The sequence below is a fragment of the Lolium rigidum genome, chromosome 2 (genome assembly GCF_022539505.1).
Source record: "Lolium rigidum isolate FL_2022 chromosome 2, APGP_CSIRO_Lrig_0.1, whole genome shotgun sequence".
Taxonomy (NCBI): domain Eukaryota; kingdom Viridiplantae; phylum Streptophyta; class Magnoliopsida; order Poales; family Poaceae; genus Lolium; species Lolium rigidum.
This window is the reverse complement of record NC_061509.1, coordinates 158,489,057-158,505,343: the sequence shown is the minus strand read 5'-3', so window position 1 is coordinate 158,505,343 and position 16,287 is coordinate 158,489,057.

Genomic DNA, 16,287 nt, shown 5'->3' with positions numbered 1-16,287 from the left:
AGCAGTACGGCGCAGCGTGAGCCATGATGGCATGTTCGGCGGGGGCACTGTTGCTCCACAGTGCCCCTTACTTTACGGAGGATGAGATCATCGTGGACTTTAGCAGCCGGATCGCCCTTCCAGTTCCTTCTCCTGCAAGGCTCACCAGCTTCGAGCCGGTCAGGGGAGAGACAAACCAAGCCGGATATGGCAAGTAGAAATCGGCCCAGCCACAGCGCAGGCGGCCATGGCCAGACCAACGTAAACTTTGAACCAGCCGGCTCCCAAGGCAGCCGGCCACGGCTCCAGCCGGCTGCTCCTCAGCCGGCCTTTGCCGCGGGCCAGCCGGCCTTGAGCCAGCTGTTCCCAGTCTTTTGCCCTACCCGGGGTCTTCCCCCCGACAGCCGTGAGACGACACCTCTAGGTGCATCTCCGCTACGCTTGCGTCGCCCAGCTAGTCTCCTCCATCTCCATCCTCTGCACGAGCCGAGCGAGCCTCCTCTGCCACCACGAGTCTAGTGCACATGCACACTATTTTAAACCTTGTTTGCAACCAATGCGAAGGCGTCGGAGGAAAACACGGCACCCCGTACAAGCTTTTGATGTACACAACATGCAAAAACACATGAATCACTGAGAATCAATTGATGGCCACACTCGGCACTCTCCTCCATATTGGCCAGCACCTTGTCCTCGCCCGCTTGATCTATTCAGCCAATATGTGGTCTCCGTCCATTGGCATGCCGTAGTTCACCGCCATTTCAGCTTTGTCCCCTTTCTGTCCTCCTAGCCGTCGGCAGGCAACTACCCCCGCCACTGCAATCTACCACTGGAACGAGGCTCTGTTTGTCGAATTGGTTCGCTCGACCACAGTGGCTGCCACATATGTCCTAACAGTGGGTCCGGCGAGCTAATTATTTGTCAAACAAGCAAATTACACATTTTGTGTTCTGTGCAAATAATTAACCCAAATGTTGGTGTTTCTTGCAACAAGAAGCTAATGTTGTGGTTCTGTGCAAAAGGAGCACCAACATCTGGTGTTATATGCTAAAACCTCTTTCTGTTTGCAACTGATGCAACTACCTTTTGCTACAAGGATGGCATTGATGTTTGTAGATAGTTTGTCATTCCTTGACAACTTTGAGTGGACTACAGGATACACCAATAGAGGTTTTATAGTGTCCATGAATTGGCTTTTGTGACATCCCAAAGTATCATCCCTGTGGTTATCACGCTTATCATTGAAAACAAAGCTGGCATGAACTGAGCCACCCCTAAACAAGTAAATAAACATTACACAGAAATTGTTTTCCCTGTTGTTGTATTATACTGCAACTGACAGCGTATCTACTCAAAATATAGTTGTATCCCATCTCTGATGCTCTTTACAGCCTGTCATTGATCCAATTATTATGTTTTCTGCGTAAGTGCTGCTGATGTATTAACCGTGTAGATTGGGCCTTAATATGTCCCAATAGTTACCAATCACCGGAAAGTTTGTTTCTGTTTTACTTAAGTTTTCACCAGGGGAGTTCAACTGTCTAGGGTAAAAAATATATGAAAATGGAAATAATCTGTTGATGAGGATGGTGAATCTTGGCCTAGCTCCTGGTACTGCCGAGTTCAACTTTGTTATTTGTCTAAAGAGGGAGCATTGTAGGATTTAAAGGCTTTGATAGGAGAGCCCAGGATGGCCTCCTCGTGTTTATATTTTTTCAGCCTTTACAATGCCATTAAATAAAACTCCATGCTCGAAGGTAAATGATTCAGCTAGAATACCTAAAAAAAAAAACTAAAATCACATGACATTAGTGTGATCTGCACCGCGGAGATATAAATATTCTTTTGAATTTGCATAAGTACAAGCCAAAATAGATGAAAAGGGAGCAGTTTCAGAAAAAAGACAGAGTAGGCTTCAGACAAATTAAAAACATCGATAATAGCCAGGTCAATGAGACAAAGAACATGCTTCCATTAACAAGATAGGATGCTCGTATAAGCAAGCACTGCAGTATTTACAAAACCTGATATTTCCTAGTGAAATACCGAGACGTCAGATTCATCATCCAGGACGGTACCACAGTAAGTTAGCGACAATGCATACTCACATCCACTGAACAGGAAAGATACTTTTTTAGTGCAACATAGATCACATATAGTGCTTTACTACAGATAGGACACATTCCAGGTAGTCGTCGGCCCATGGTTCAGGCAATACGAACTTCGGCGGAACGAACGAAGTGAGGTCACCATCTCATCATAAGCAGGTTGAGTAATTCAGCACCACCCAAAACAGAGAAAGCTCTGTCCAAGAAAGAAATTTTGTGAGGTGAACAAACCAGAAATATTGTTTTGCACAACCATAATAAATTTGCTACTGAAATGTACAATAATATAATAAACGAAATGAACTCAAACTCACACATGCATTTGTTGTAGCATGTAAATTAAAATCCAGTTTAATTACACCGGTACACCTCTTTAGAATTTTATAAATCTTTCAGGCATGTGGGAAAGCTCCTATGTCATAACAAAGTCATAGAACTGTTGAAGCTGCTGCATAACATGAATATTCATAGATCCGAAAAAGAGAAATAGCAGTATATAAGAAGATTAAATAAGAAGAAAAGGCCAGCCTAAAGGATGAACAAACCTGTTCTATCCCTCCAATACATCCCTGTACACAATGTTCTTTGTGCTTTTTCCGGTGGGATCTATGTCTATATTTGGCTTGGCCAAAATCCGAGTGGTCTGCCTTGACACACCCCTTGAAAGTGCAACATAAAGTTGGCCATGGGAGAATACGGGCTCTGGGAGGTAAATTCCAACAGTTGGAATAGTTTGCCCCTGGGCTTTGTTGATGGTCATTGCAAAACTCAACCTGATGGGGAATTGTTTCCTCTTAAACTTGAAAGGAAGTGAAATATCCTCCGAAGGCGACAAAGGGATCCTCGGTATGAACACTCTATTTCCAGCATGTTGTCCACCAACAATCTCGGCATCGATTGCGTTATCCTGGAATGCTCTAATCATCAGTCTTGTTCCATTGCACAACCCATTGTGCGGATCGAGATTCCGGAGAAGAATGACGGGACAATTGATTTTGAGTTTCAAATCGTGCGGGGGCAGGCCATTTGGAGTGAGAGAGTTTAGATAGTCAAGTGGGTAGTTATTTCGTGCATCATCCTCGACAGAGTCAAAGCTATAATAAACTCTTTCTTGGCCAGGAAACCTACCAATCATCTTTTTATTCAGATTGTCCACATGCTCATTCTTGGTTGAAAGAATGGCACGTGCGCTCATGTATGAGCCAGATGTAGCATTATCATGAAGCAACGGGAAGACATCTTCAATAAGTTTATCTACTGGTTCTTTGGTGGCAGTCCAAGGAATAACAATGTCATCCGGAAGACGCACGTAGTCAGCACCAATCGTCTCTTCTGTTCCATTACCTATTCTTAGGAGGTAACTGGAGAACCACTGATCGGTTTGTGCCCTCATATTACGCGTGAGGCGTATTTTCCTAATCTTCTCCCATAAATAAGACCTCTGTAGCGTAGCGTCAGTGATTTGAGCTCTTGTACCACGTGTTACAACGGGAAGGACCTGCCTAAAATCCCCTCCAAACACCATGACTTTTCCCCCGAAAGGCAAAGCTGATCCCATGATGTCCTGGAGGGACCTATCTAGCGTCTCAACAGTTTGACGCTTTGTCATGGCAACTTCGTCCCAGATTATTAAAGATGCCCTACGGAGCAGCTTTGCGGTACCACTCTGCTTCGTAAAATTGCATGTGCTACTATCTGTGAGCCTAATCGGAATTTTAAACCTGGAATGAGCGGTGCGCCCACCAGGCATGATCGATGCTGCTATGCCAGATGTAGCTGTAGCAATAGCTATTTGACCCAGAGAACGGACCTTTGCAAGGAGTGCTTTGTATAGATATGTCTTCCCCGTGCCACCCGGACCATCAACAAAGAAAATCTGGCCCTTTTTGTTGACAACATGAGAGAGGATTTCATCAAAACCAACACGCTGCTCTTTGTTAAGAGATGTAAACATGTTTATGTCTTCTTTGTCAAAACTAACCGACAACTCCTCTTGTACCTCTCTCGAATCTCCATTGGAACACTCATCATCCACCGGATCCAAATCTGGGAGGCCATAACTGCCAATATCTTTTCCCATGGAATGCACCAGATCCCTAATGTCTCTAAGGACCATCTGCTCTAGTGCGACCTGGTTGGACTGGTTACGACGGTAGTCCTCAGACATTGACTCAAGGTGTTTCTCCCACAATGATCGAATTTGGGTCACCTCGCAGAATACCAGAATAGTTGCAAAAAGCCTTCTTAGAGCATACGGCATTTGGAAAGTAGCTGCCTCAGTCAAGCAGTCATCAAGTGACTTGTCGGTCTCTATGAGACCTCTTCGCTCACATGATTCTCTAAAATTCGAGCACAGCCTGCCATTTACAATTTTCAAATCTGTAAATGATGTTGCACCTCTCACATGATTCATGAGCACTCTAAGAAAGTACCTCTCACCTTCAGCAGGATGTGCATACACAATTCTTCCAATCTGACCCCGCCCCTTTAATTTTCTTCTTTGCCACTTCTTTGTACCTTTCATCCACCGGTAGAACTCCGAGAACTCTTTGTACAAGAAGTTCCTCGCATGAGGATCCACCAGGTTCATCTTGAAAAATTCAGTGAGCATGGTACTGGAAGAAGAGGGCCGATTGACGACGTCATCTAGATTATCGCCCTCTTTGAATGTGATAGGCTGCATATCTTCAAGATGAAGCTGGAGTTGGAGAACAGAGGGAGAGACACCGAACATTGGAAAACCGCAAATCCTGTGGATAGACTCCTGTGGCCCCACGAACCTAGCATCTCTGTATTGTTTAATCTCATTGATTACTTCACCATCATTCTCTAGTGCTGGATCGACTGAGAATGAGGCACGATCATGTCCTTTGTAGATGTACTTGAATAAATATTTCACTGCCTTGATGCTAGAGCAAGCTTCAACATTGATGTGACAATTATACCGCATAAGCAAACCAGGGTTGTATGGGACAACCCATCTATTATCCAGCTCCGCTCCTCTGACCTTCACTTGGTGACCATCATGCCTCCTCCTATAGATAGGATAGGAGTCCTTTCCTTGCTGCGTAGCATCACAAAATTGCCGAGGATAGCGAAATCGACATTCACCATCTATCATGCAAGCACAATTTTTCCTAAGAGCACCACATGGACCATGTAGCATATGTTTAACCACCAGAGAGTGCAACAGAGGGTACTTGTCCTTGTTAGGAAGTTCTGCTGATATCACCTTGTCGTATCCGTCTGGGTTTGTTAGTTTGCTATCCGAGCGCATGATCAAAAGCATGTGCTCATGTGGCAACCCCCTTTTTTGAAACTCGGTAACATGGACATATGCAGCAACCTCTCCAAAGTACCTTTTTTTTATCAAGAGATCCTTCATACTTCGCAATTTGGCCCTGTATACTCTCGCCACAAGGTCTGGACGGTCTTGTGGTGTCTGCCCGGGTTCAAGTCTGGACGTAATCTCCTCCCAGTGCGGATTGCAAGTCATTGTGATAAAGTAATCAGGCTTCCCAAACCGCTGGACTATCGCCATCGCATCAAGAAATCTTCGTTGCATGTCTCGATCACCTCCTGGAAAAGTCCGCGGCAGCACGATTCTCTTACCAACCTGAGAACCACGTGTCTCACCAGCATCCATGACGTCAACAACACCCTTAAGAAATAAATATATCAAACCATTATTATGCGGTAATTTTAAATGCGTACCGGCGATGCGCTCTCTTCCTAGGAAATGGAGAACATTATGATACCTGGTATAGATCAGCACAAATGAGCTTTTGATTCTTAGGCTTTGAGAAGAAATCAAGTCTCATAGTCTCCATCTTGATGTACATGTCGACTGCCCATTGCTGGAAACCGCGTGCACCGAACAATATAATGTTAAAAAGTCCTTTCCTGACTTGTAGCTTGAAGCAATAGTACTCCCTCGCGCTCACGAACTTTCTGGACCCTCCGGTTTCATCATCATGCTGGTCCTCTTCATCATCTGGAACATGGATTAAAAATGATTAATGGGTGATCTACACTAATAATGAATAATATGTGTAACTTGTTGAAAGCACGGGGATAATTACCTCCTTCCTCATCTATGTTCTGTTCCAGATGTACATTTGAACTCCGATCTTCACCTTGCCAGTCTTCAAGTTTCGTGCCATCCTCATTGTCCTCTTGAGCGACTTTAGGTGGTGTCTCATATGGTATCCGACGATTCCATCCCGTCTCCCCTCTCGGGAAGAATAATGGATACGCCAAAGGATCATAGCAACCATAGTAAGCTCTAATAAATATAGGACGGTCCCCTTTGCCATACACGACAACTTGCCTATCAAAAGTGTTCTGTGGGTCACTCCCTTCAACCCACATTGCGGCCACCTGGGAAGCAGTTGGGGCGTTGTACCTTCGCTGGTCCAGTCTTATATCCGTGTTAAGGGATATCCTATATTCTTCTAGATTCGGAACAGATCCAATTCTCTTAAAGGTCTGCACATATGGGTTGTCCTCCAGTATCTCCAGAATCTTCCGTATGATATTGATATCAAGATCTGGAGATCGCTTCACTCTATGTTCCAAGGTATCATCTGTATCATAGAAGTAGAGCTGGAGATTTCTAGGCCCTTGACCACCAGGCACCAGATCATCCATTTTATAATACATTGCCCCGTGTGCTACAAATGTATACACACCGGTTCTCGCGGCATTGCTGACCTTCTTATCAAGGGTGACTCCAAGTCTTGTGAAGGAGAAGTGGGTGTTGAAATACCGTATGTGCTTTCTGAAATATTTTGCATCAGCATCGACCTGACTTGTAAACAGACGACGCAACTCTTGAGGAACTTCAGTGGTAGCTATGTTGACTTTTCCTTTTCTGCAACAGAACGCGGGGCCCTCATATTGTAGCCTCATTGCTCCACAGTGTACGCAGTCATTTACTGGCTTCAGAACATGATGCTTCTGTGGTAGATTATGGTACACGTAGTCATAAGGATCAGCATTCTCATTCTGTTTACTCGGGGGAACAGCACTTGTGACTCGCCATGAATCGAACACGTCGCCTGCCAAGACAAAACAAGCAGTAACAAATTAGATGGAGAAAATCTAATATAATATAAATAGGAATAAATTAAATGCACCAAATTTACCTGTTCCACGAAAAAGCCTGCACTCATCGTCATCATCATCATGTATTGTTTGTTCCTCTTGTATATTATCTATATCTATTTTGAAAACATGTTAATTTTATTGAACCCATTTGAACCTGGCAACATTTGTATATTTGAAGGTTTTATGAAAAGCCAGCACTATTTTTTTTCATTTTACCTTCAAATATAGAACCATGTTCAACCGGCTCAAAAATGCTTGTAGTACAGTCATCATCACTGTTTGTGTCTCGAAGATCTGCAAAAAAAAGCATAAACAAGTCTTACATATAGGAAGTTAATGGACAACTTTTGCAAAGCGAGTACTAAATACCTGTTTGATTATTTTTAGATTGTTGTGTTTGTATGACGGGTGTGCACCATCCGTTGATGAAGGGTGACTTGTGTTCCCGGACCAATTTCTTATACTCACGGTTATTGTGCAACCATACGTCCTTCTGTCCATCCGTCATTGAGGTGTACCGTTCCCTTTCACGCTGTCGCTTTCGCTCAGAGGATTCAAGTTGTCGTTTCTTCTCAGAATATGCACATTTTTCAGCGAAGCTCTCTTGCCAATGCAACCCTGCAGATGTGGACAAATTTTGCCGATCTTTGACGGATCTCACATCTCCCAGGTAAGTAAAATTACTGTGTAGCCAATCAGTTGTACGTTCGCCGCTCATAACTGAATCACTGCATGCCGTGGTAAGATCGTTGGTAATGCCGGAACCTCCATATCTAATCCCCCCAGTACCTACAGTAAAATATGTAAAACAGATAGGTTGCCCAGTCAGATTATGGCAATAGGTAAAAACCATACTATTGAGGTTGTTAGCAGGTGTATCCTGAGGAGTGCATGTTCCTGGTAATATACCGCATTCACCAGGATCGGTACTCTCCGGGGTTGCATATGAACGTAGCCCTGCAGCCACACATGCTACAATTAATCCATATACCAGTTTTATAACGTTGAGTCGAATCAGGGCTATGTACCATTTGCATCTGTCTTGGTTATGTTGCTCAATGGGATATGCTGTGAACCCAGTGAGGGCACCGCTGTTTTTTCAGACAATTCTTTACAATTAACACCACTCTGGGCTGCAGCCATCTTCTTTTGCTGGCGGGATATACGCTGTCTCTGTATGTAAACCGCCTTTTGCTCGACAGACAATCTAGAATACCAGCTTTGGCCACTTAGATGTGTTTTGCCTTGTTGAATCTGTTCATCCTGATTGTTTGTAACTGGCCCAGAGTTATCATAGTGCAAAGTGGACGTGCCTGTTGATCGAGAGAAACAGTACTGCAACCCACAGTAGACTCACCACCTGGACAATGCAAACATTGGTACAAATAAGATTAGAGAGCAACATATCTATATTGCATACATATATATAGTTGCATTACAAAAAATATGACACAAGTTCGGAGCACATGACCTCGTGCAGGTGTTCTGTTTTGCAGCTGGGTGAATCCAGATTGTCCAGTACCAGGTGTATGACATACTGTGCTATCGCCAACTGTAAAGGTCGTTGTCTGTTTTTTAAGCTCCCGTGATTGCCGTCTGCGTTTTGAGATTTCCTCTTTATTTTTTGCATACCACTCTCTCTTCCTCTGTCTCTCGGCCTCTTTTGGATCTGCATGTATGGCATATGTTTCTGGAGATTAGTACATATATATTTCCAATGATAAAAAGCGAGTTGAACGCAGCCACTTCCTTAATTCATTACCATTGTTTTGCTCGTTCGTTATGTCTTGAAACGGGGTGCGCTCGGAGGATGACATGTCTGCAAAAAGATACTGTTGATAATGTCAATAATGTGTTGGTAAATCCATTTGTAGCACAGTGATGGAAATTGCATGAGTTCAATTTTAATAGCAATAGCAATGTTGAACCATTGGTGTATCTGAGTTTCTGGTTAGAAATGGCCATCACTCAAACCTCTCAGCTGAAGTCGAGTCATTCTTTAAATTGATAAAGCATCTGTTAGCACGAAGATCTGAAGTTTTGATCCTGCCTATCCTAGTACTGAAGTTTTGCAAGTAATACTGATTACAGTGTATCAATTGGCATGTATTTCTCCTGTGAATTCCTATGTAATGCTTTCGTTCCTTTTATTTATTGTTTCAGGTTTTGAGGAGAAAACAATATGCTATGATCGTTGCATGACTATGACAGTTGCATTAGTGAAGTCCAAAGCACGGTTGAAATCACCTTGAAGAATCGGACGTGAAGTACTGTACTACTAATGACAGTAGTACTTCCGTGGCTGCATTCAAGAGTCAATTAAATTCGCTGTCCCACTGGTTTCAAGTACATATCTCCAGGAAAAGGGAGGCCGCAACCCGAAAATAGTTGTTCAAAACAAAACAGGAAAAGGCACAATTCCCACAATGTCGTAGAAGAGCATATTAGAGCATCTCCACTTAAAATCGTAAAGACCCTCTCAAGTAGGGCTGGACAAAAATCTCGAAGCTCAGCGAGTTAAATGAGTGTTCGTTTGCTCGACTCGTTTGAGCTCGGCTCATTTTGTTAACGAGGAGCTGAGCAGTAGTTTTTGCTCGTTCAGGTTAACGAGCTAAACAATCGAGCTGACTATGTTCGTGAGCTACTCGTTAAGATCGATAACAAGCTAGGCTTCACCGGTTTTGAAGCGAGTCACTTTAGTTATCTCAAATAAGATGCCATGCAAAATAGTGCTCTTTAACCATGCTTGAAACTTATACAATAGGATCTAAAAACCTATGTTTAATCCACACAGTTTTCTTTGCATTGCCTCCTTAACGATCCTTAACCAGCTGCTTAGCGCTCGCAAGAACATAACGAGTTGAGTCGAACAATGATTCTAGCTCGTTATTCTTAACGAGCTTCGAGCCTTAACAATCACGAGCTTAACAAGCCAAGCCTTAACGATCCGAGCAGCTCGTTAGTCCACCCCTACTCTCAAGGCTTATGGGGGTGATGGGGTCGAAAATTGCTCCCAGCCGGTTCTTCAGTTTTGTTTTGGCACTGACGTGATCCAATTACTAATCCGACGCTTCCAGACCGAATCCAACCCACAGGGACTAGCGGAGCGTTGGATGAACTAAAGTCTGCAGAAAATACTGCAGGAAATCATCTGGGAAGCGGCTAGTTATCGTGGGCTAGCACTGTCAGTGGCTAAGGACCGGCCTAGTTGTCTTCTTCCTCCTCGCCTTCCGAGCCGTGTTAATGGCCTTCTCGCGGCGACAACCTTTGCATCAACGGCGGCAGCAACGCGTCTCGTTGATGGGGCATGCATCGGCGCTAATGCCCGCCCACGCTTGCCAATAGCCTATCGCCGGCCTCCCTTTCCCGCTATAAAACCGCCCACTCGCTGATGTTTCTTCCCCGTGCAAGCCATTCCTCTCCATCGAGCAAATCATTCCTCTTCACCGCACAAACCTCCCCCCCCCCCCCGCAATGGAGCTCTACGAAGCAGCGCAACAACCCGCAATGGGATCCCGACAACCATCACGCGTGGATCGAGTTCTTCACCCAACATCGCTAGGGTCGGATCGCCGACTACCACAACGATGGACCGCTGCCGGCAAACAACAACGCCTCTGTAATATCCCAGTATTTGGGGTTACAAAAATAGAGGAAACAGATGTGTGCATTGCATTCATGCATAGAAAATCCGGGAAATTTTCGCGCTTTAAAGTAAAATAGTCACAGTAACCGAAGTTTCACTTGATATTGGTGGAATTGAAGTAGCTCATCAAGTCAAGCGCTATAAACCTCAATGTGACTTTTTTAAAACCTTGTTTTTGGGTAGAAATGATTTGATCTAAGGGGTTAGATCAAATGGAATTAAATCTAACACAACAACACTTCAATCAATGATCCCTTGCTTGATCTTATAACAGATCATAATATGGTAATCATTGCCATAACATAAGAACATCTAATCAATTACAAATCAAGTAATAATAAATGGAGAAACTGTTCTTACCCTATCTTCTCCATGTCTTAAACTAATCCATGATCCTACCATGAGCCTCATGGTATTCATTGTATTTCAATCTTGGATACAAGACCAGGAGATCAACTTTAGAAGTATATATTCTTCTCTATTCCATATTATTGTACATCAAACCTAGAGAGGTGAGAGTTCTATAATAATTATTAGAGAAGAAATAACAAACCTTGAGCTAAACCTTGGATATACATCCAAGTATTCAAATCATCATCCTTAAGAGAAACCCAGGGTATTATTCAAGACATTCCTAGAGAGAGAAACCATTTATGTTAAACATAGATATTGATGATCACATCAATCCCTATGGAGCCTAACCTTAAGTTAGAATTGAAGTCCTTCCCAAATGAGAGAGACCATTCATACTAATCTTAGCTCTGTTTATTTAAGAATAAAGAACAACCTTTGAACTAAAGTATTAGGTTGTAAACCATTTCCCTTGGAGTGGTGAGATAACCTAATATCACATGGAATAATACCATATCCATGAACTGATAAAGTAAGGAGGAGATTAATTCAACCAAGATAGTCAAGTGGAGTTTTAGACTTGATATCTATTGAGACATGGTGAATACACCATAAACCCTAGAATAAACCATTCCTTCAAAAGAGAGCCCAAGCTAAGGTGTTACCCACAAGAATGTTAAAGCCAACACTTGGATGTGAGGGAGAGAACTATCCATATACCCAGATGGTAATATCAACATTATTTAAGTGGAACCTTAACAGAATATCTCAGGCATTCTCCTGGGATATAATCTATAGAGACAACCATAGCCATGTCCACCTAAGAAACTATGAGAGAGATATTATGCTTAGCTGATCAAGACAACACTTGAACATGGAAGTGAAAACCATCCCATTAGAAATACTTTAGGAAACCAAACCTTGAACATTATAAATTGAGTAATGATCATAAACCTTAATTAGATAAACCAATAAAAGGTAACAACCCTTTGTGTAGTCAAGCCTCTATATAACTCTAAGTGATACTTGAAGAAACCATCCTATGAGTGGTGAGGAAGAGCAACCCTAGATAATTCAACAAGATGTCCACTTACATTTAGAACCAATGCCCCTATCCAAAACCTAACTTGCGTATCACATGGGGATCACAAGTATAAACCTAAAACCATGCTTAAGTTCAAATATGAATAAGGGGATTATTTAACCAACCCTGAAATAAATCAAGATAGCAACTTAACCTATCTTTCAAGCCATGCCTATGTGGGTGTAACTAACTAGTGTTTCCAAATAAATAGAAGTCTTATGAGAGGAATAAGATCCACCTTAACCATATTAAACTAAAGGTTTAGAAGATGACAATAATACTTTAAAATAGCCTTAAACAATTTTTACAAATCCTTAACAACCATGAGCACATAAAATAATGCCATGGGAACATATTCTTAAATGAGAAACTAAATACTAAACTCATGCCTAAGTGAAATTTGGAATAAGAGCTCACAAGGATACAAATAAAATCATGCATTAAACATTTGTTTTGGATAACGAAATAAGGCAATGAACATTGTTATTAAACCCTAGTTAAAATAGTTAGAAACCTGCAAAAATAACAAAGTTAAACTTTGAGATTAATAAACAAAAACCAAAGTGGAAAATTGAAAACAGAAAAAAGAAATGAAAGAAAAAGAAAAGGGAGATAAGGGCTTACCTAGACCTTACCAGCCGACGCAGCCCACCTCGGCAGCCCAACACACAGCCCAGGTCCAGCCCAGTCCACCGCCAGAACCAACCCAATTACTGTTTCACGATTAAACGAGCGAGGAGACGAACTCGTCTTCTTCCTCGCAGGCATGCTCGACACCACGGCGTCTCCACGTCGCCGGCCGCCGTTGTGGACCTCCAGCACGCCGTTGACTGCCACCGAGGCTTTGCCCTTATCCTCCACGCACCTATCCTCATCCCAGAACTCGCCAAGATTCGCGCCCAGACATAGCACCAACATCACCGTGCATCCCGGCCAGTCGCCGCCGTCGTGTCGCCACCTCAATGATCGAATGGAGCTATAAATAGACCAGGAATACCTCCGTGAACTCCTTGTTCCGCGACGCCACTCCATTCTCTCTCAATCCCTCTCTATTCCCCGCAAACCGCCATGCTCTGTCGCCGGAGTTCATGACGCCACCGTCGGAGGAGGCCACCCCATGGACCCAGAGGTAGTCCAAGAGAAGCGCACGAGTGAGAGGATCATCCTGGTAGAAGGAATCGAGAAGGGGCGGTCTCAATCGGGCGATTTTGAGTGTTCCCTTTCTCAGATACTTTTGGGATTTCTCACCGGAGAGCTCGTCTCCGGCCGTCACTGCCTTCGTCGACCACACCAACACAACCAGGGTACATATGTGCATCTCGAGAGCTCTTATTTGCATAGTTTCATAGCCTGTAGCTCGCCGTAGCTAGTTCGCCGGCATTGCTCCGCCGCGGGCTTGTTCTCCGGCGACGCTCCGGCAGTCATTCGGAAAAACCAACACCACCACGGCACTCAACGTGTCGCGGGGGTTCGGGAGAACCTATCCGCGCGTCCTGGGGCGCCAGAAATCGGCGGCGCCGCTCGCAGTTGACCGCCGGCGTTTAACCGTCGGCGAGGTCAAACGCCCGGTCAAATCTGACCATCCTTCGTCCGCTTGGCAGCTGACATGGACGATGGCCCACCAGTCAGCCTCTCTGTGTAGATTCAATCGTGTACCTTTAGTCGTTTTTCATTCCAGAAAATTACTGCAACTTCAAATGAATTTAGAAAATTTAATTTAAGTCAGAAAAGTAGAAATGAGATATTAAAATTCTTAGAAAAGAAAACTCTATCCAATAAAAATATAATATGAAATTTTTATTTTTAATAAAAATTTAAATGTTTTAAACTTAATAATTAAGTCTTTTCTTTTATTCTTAATTGAATAAAAATTCAATAATTAGGAAAACCTTCTAAAATAAATAAAAACCAGTAAGAAAATAAATAAAACATTAAAAGTAATTTTCTTTATTTGTTATTTTGTTAAATCCTTATTAGAGGGATTTAAACCCAGACTAATAATTGTCTTAATTATTAATTCATTAAAATTAATAAAATATCAAATCCAATATTATTTTTATTTTAAAGTTATTAACTTCAACTTTATAATGAAGTCATTAACTTAATAACTTTATGGTAGATTAGGAAATCCTAATTACATGTTGAATAAAGATTACAACCTCACCATTTCATGTGAAACCCTAAAAACCTAAATTCACTTAGAACTCTAGCTCCATTATTACATGTGAACCCTAATTTGCTTCCAACCCTAACCCTAGGTTAGAATATGTGATCATAATACTTTCTTTTTATTCATAGAACTATAATTGCAACTAAATACTTGTCATGTCTTCATAAAATAATAGAGACCTGCCACTAATAAAATGGTATCCCATATGTTCATATTCATTAGACCTAGATGAACAAATAGGGTTAACCAAGTGCAAACCATTGATCCTATTCTTAGAGATATCAACCTTAATGGACCATGATTAGCATCACACCATTGTGATGAACCCTAATAGCAACCATGCCAATATTGTGTATCATATTACATACACACTAAACCCTACTAGTGTGAGATACTTATGAACCATCCTATTTAGGAACCAACTATTCCTTACTTAGTAGATCCAATAGCAAACCCTAGACAACCTCAACCTTAATTGTGATACTTCTTATTCCTTAAGAAGTATGTTCTTCAAAAGTTATTCTTTTGAAGAAAATAAAGAATAGTCATCAACCTTGCCTAATAGGACCTATAAACCCTAGCTATCTATTACCAGTAAGATATATCACCATGATAGCAACCATTAATTGCTTGAGATACTTATACTTCACTAAAACCATACAAGCCTTAATTGTTGATGAATCCAACTTTGTTGGGATCCATCTAATACTTACTCCAGAAACCAATTGGAACCATAGGAACCCATAGAACCCACCAACCCAATTATCATACTTGTTCTTTATTAAAGAACATGTTCTTCAAAAGTTATTCTTTTGAATTATATAATAAGTAATCATCAACCATGCACTATAGGACTTAAACTTGACAACTGCTCTTTACCTCTTATACAACTATTATCCCTTGGTGTGTATGATTGTTACTATGCATTTTACCACTTGCTTATGATTCTAAAACAACACAACCCTGAATAAGAACCTTGTTTGTGAATCACTCTAAAAGTGCAACACACCCTGAACCAATCATTACAACTCACTGATCCTAAATCATCGGGGTTAGGTCACGCGTAGAGCGATTGCATCTCATACTTATGCATTATTGCATCCTTGCCAATCTTTTAAACATCGTCCTTACCGGACGATGAAGCTATTTCAGAATTTGGAGTTATTGCGTATCGAAGACCTTGCCTGCATAATCTTGCAGTCAAGAAAGGCAAGTTCATCGCTTGCTCATGTCATTTGAGTATTTTTACCAAATTACTTGAAAAGTACTATACTTATCACTCTTGCATAAAAAAATCAAAAATACTATTTTCATAACTATGAATATGACTATGTGGTGGGCAATGGAACCATGGTATGTGTTGATATGGTGGAGGTTCCATTGCACGGGTTTATATCCATCTAGGATTAAACAACAAATATCGTCCAGTGATTCTTGTGCCGTAATACCCGTGTTAACCATAAGATCTGGAGTGGGACAAAGTAGTCAAAAGTGTTTCCACCTCTCGTTCATCAACGGACGCGCTTTACCGTAGACACTTGTATCTGTCGGGGGCAAGCGGTGGGCTGGGGAAGCCTTAAGTCCCCACGGCATAGTCCGTAGACACTTGTCGCCCGAGGAGCAAGCGGTGGGCTGGGGAAGCCTTAAGTTCCCCACGGTATTGCGGTCTATGATGGGTTGCAGCTACCGACGAAGGAGTTTGGTTAACGAGTCCCAAACTGTTGTCGTGGTCGGGGTCCACCCGTGAGTGGGAATAATGGGACCGACGAGGACCCAGGGTCGGGGTATGCAACAAAGGGTGGGTGTTTGAGGTAGCGGAGGAACATGATTGACTAGGACC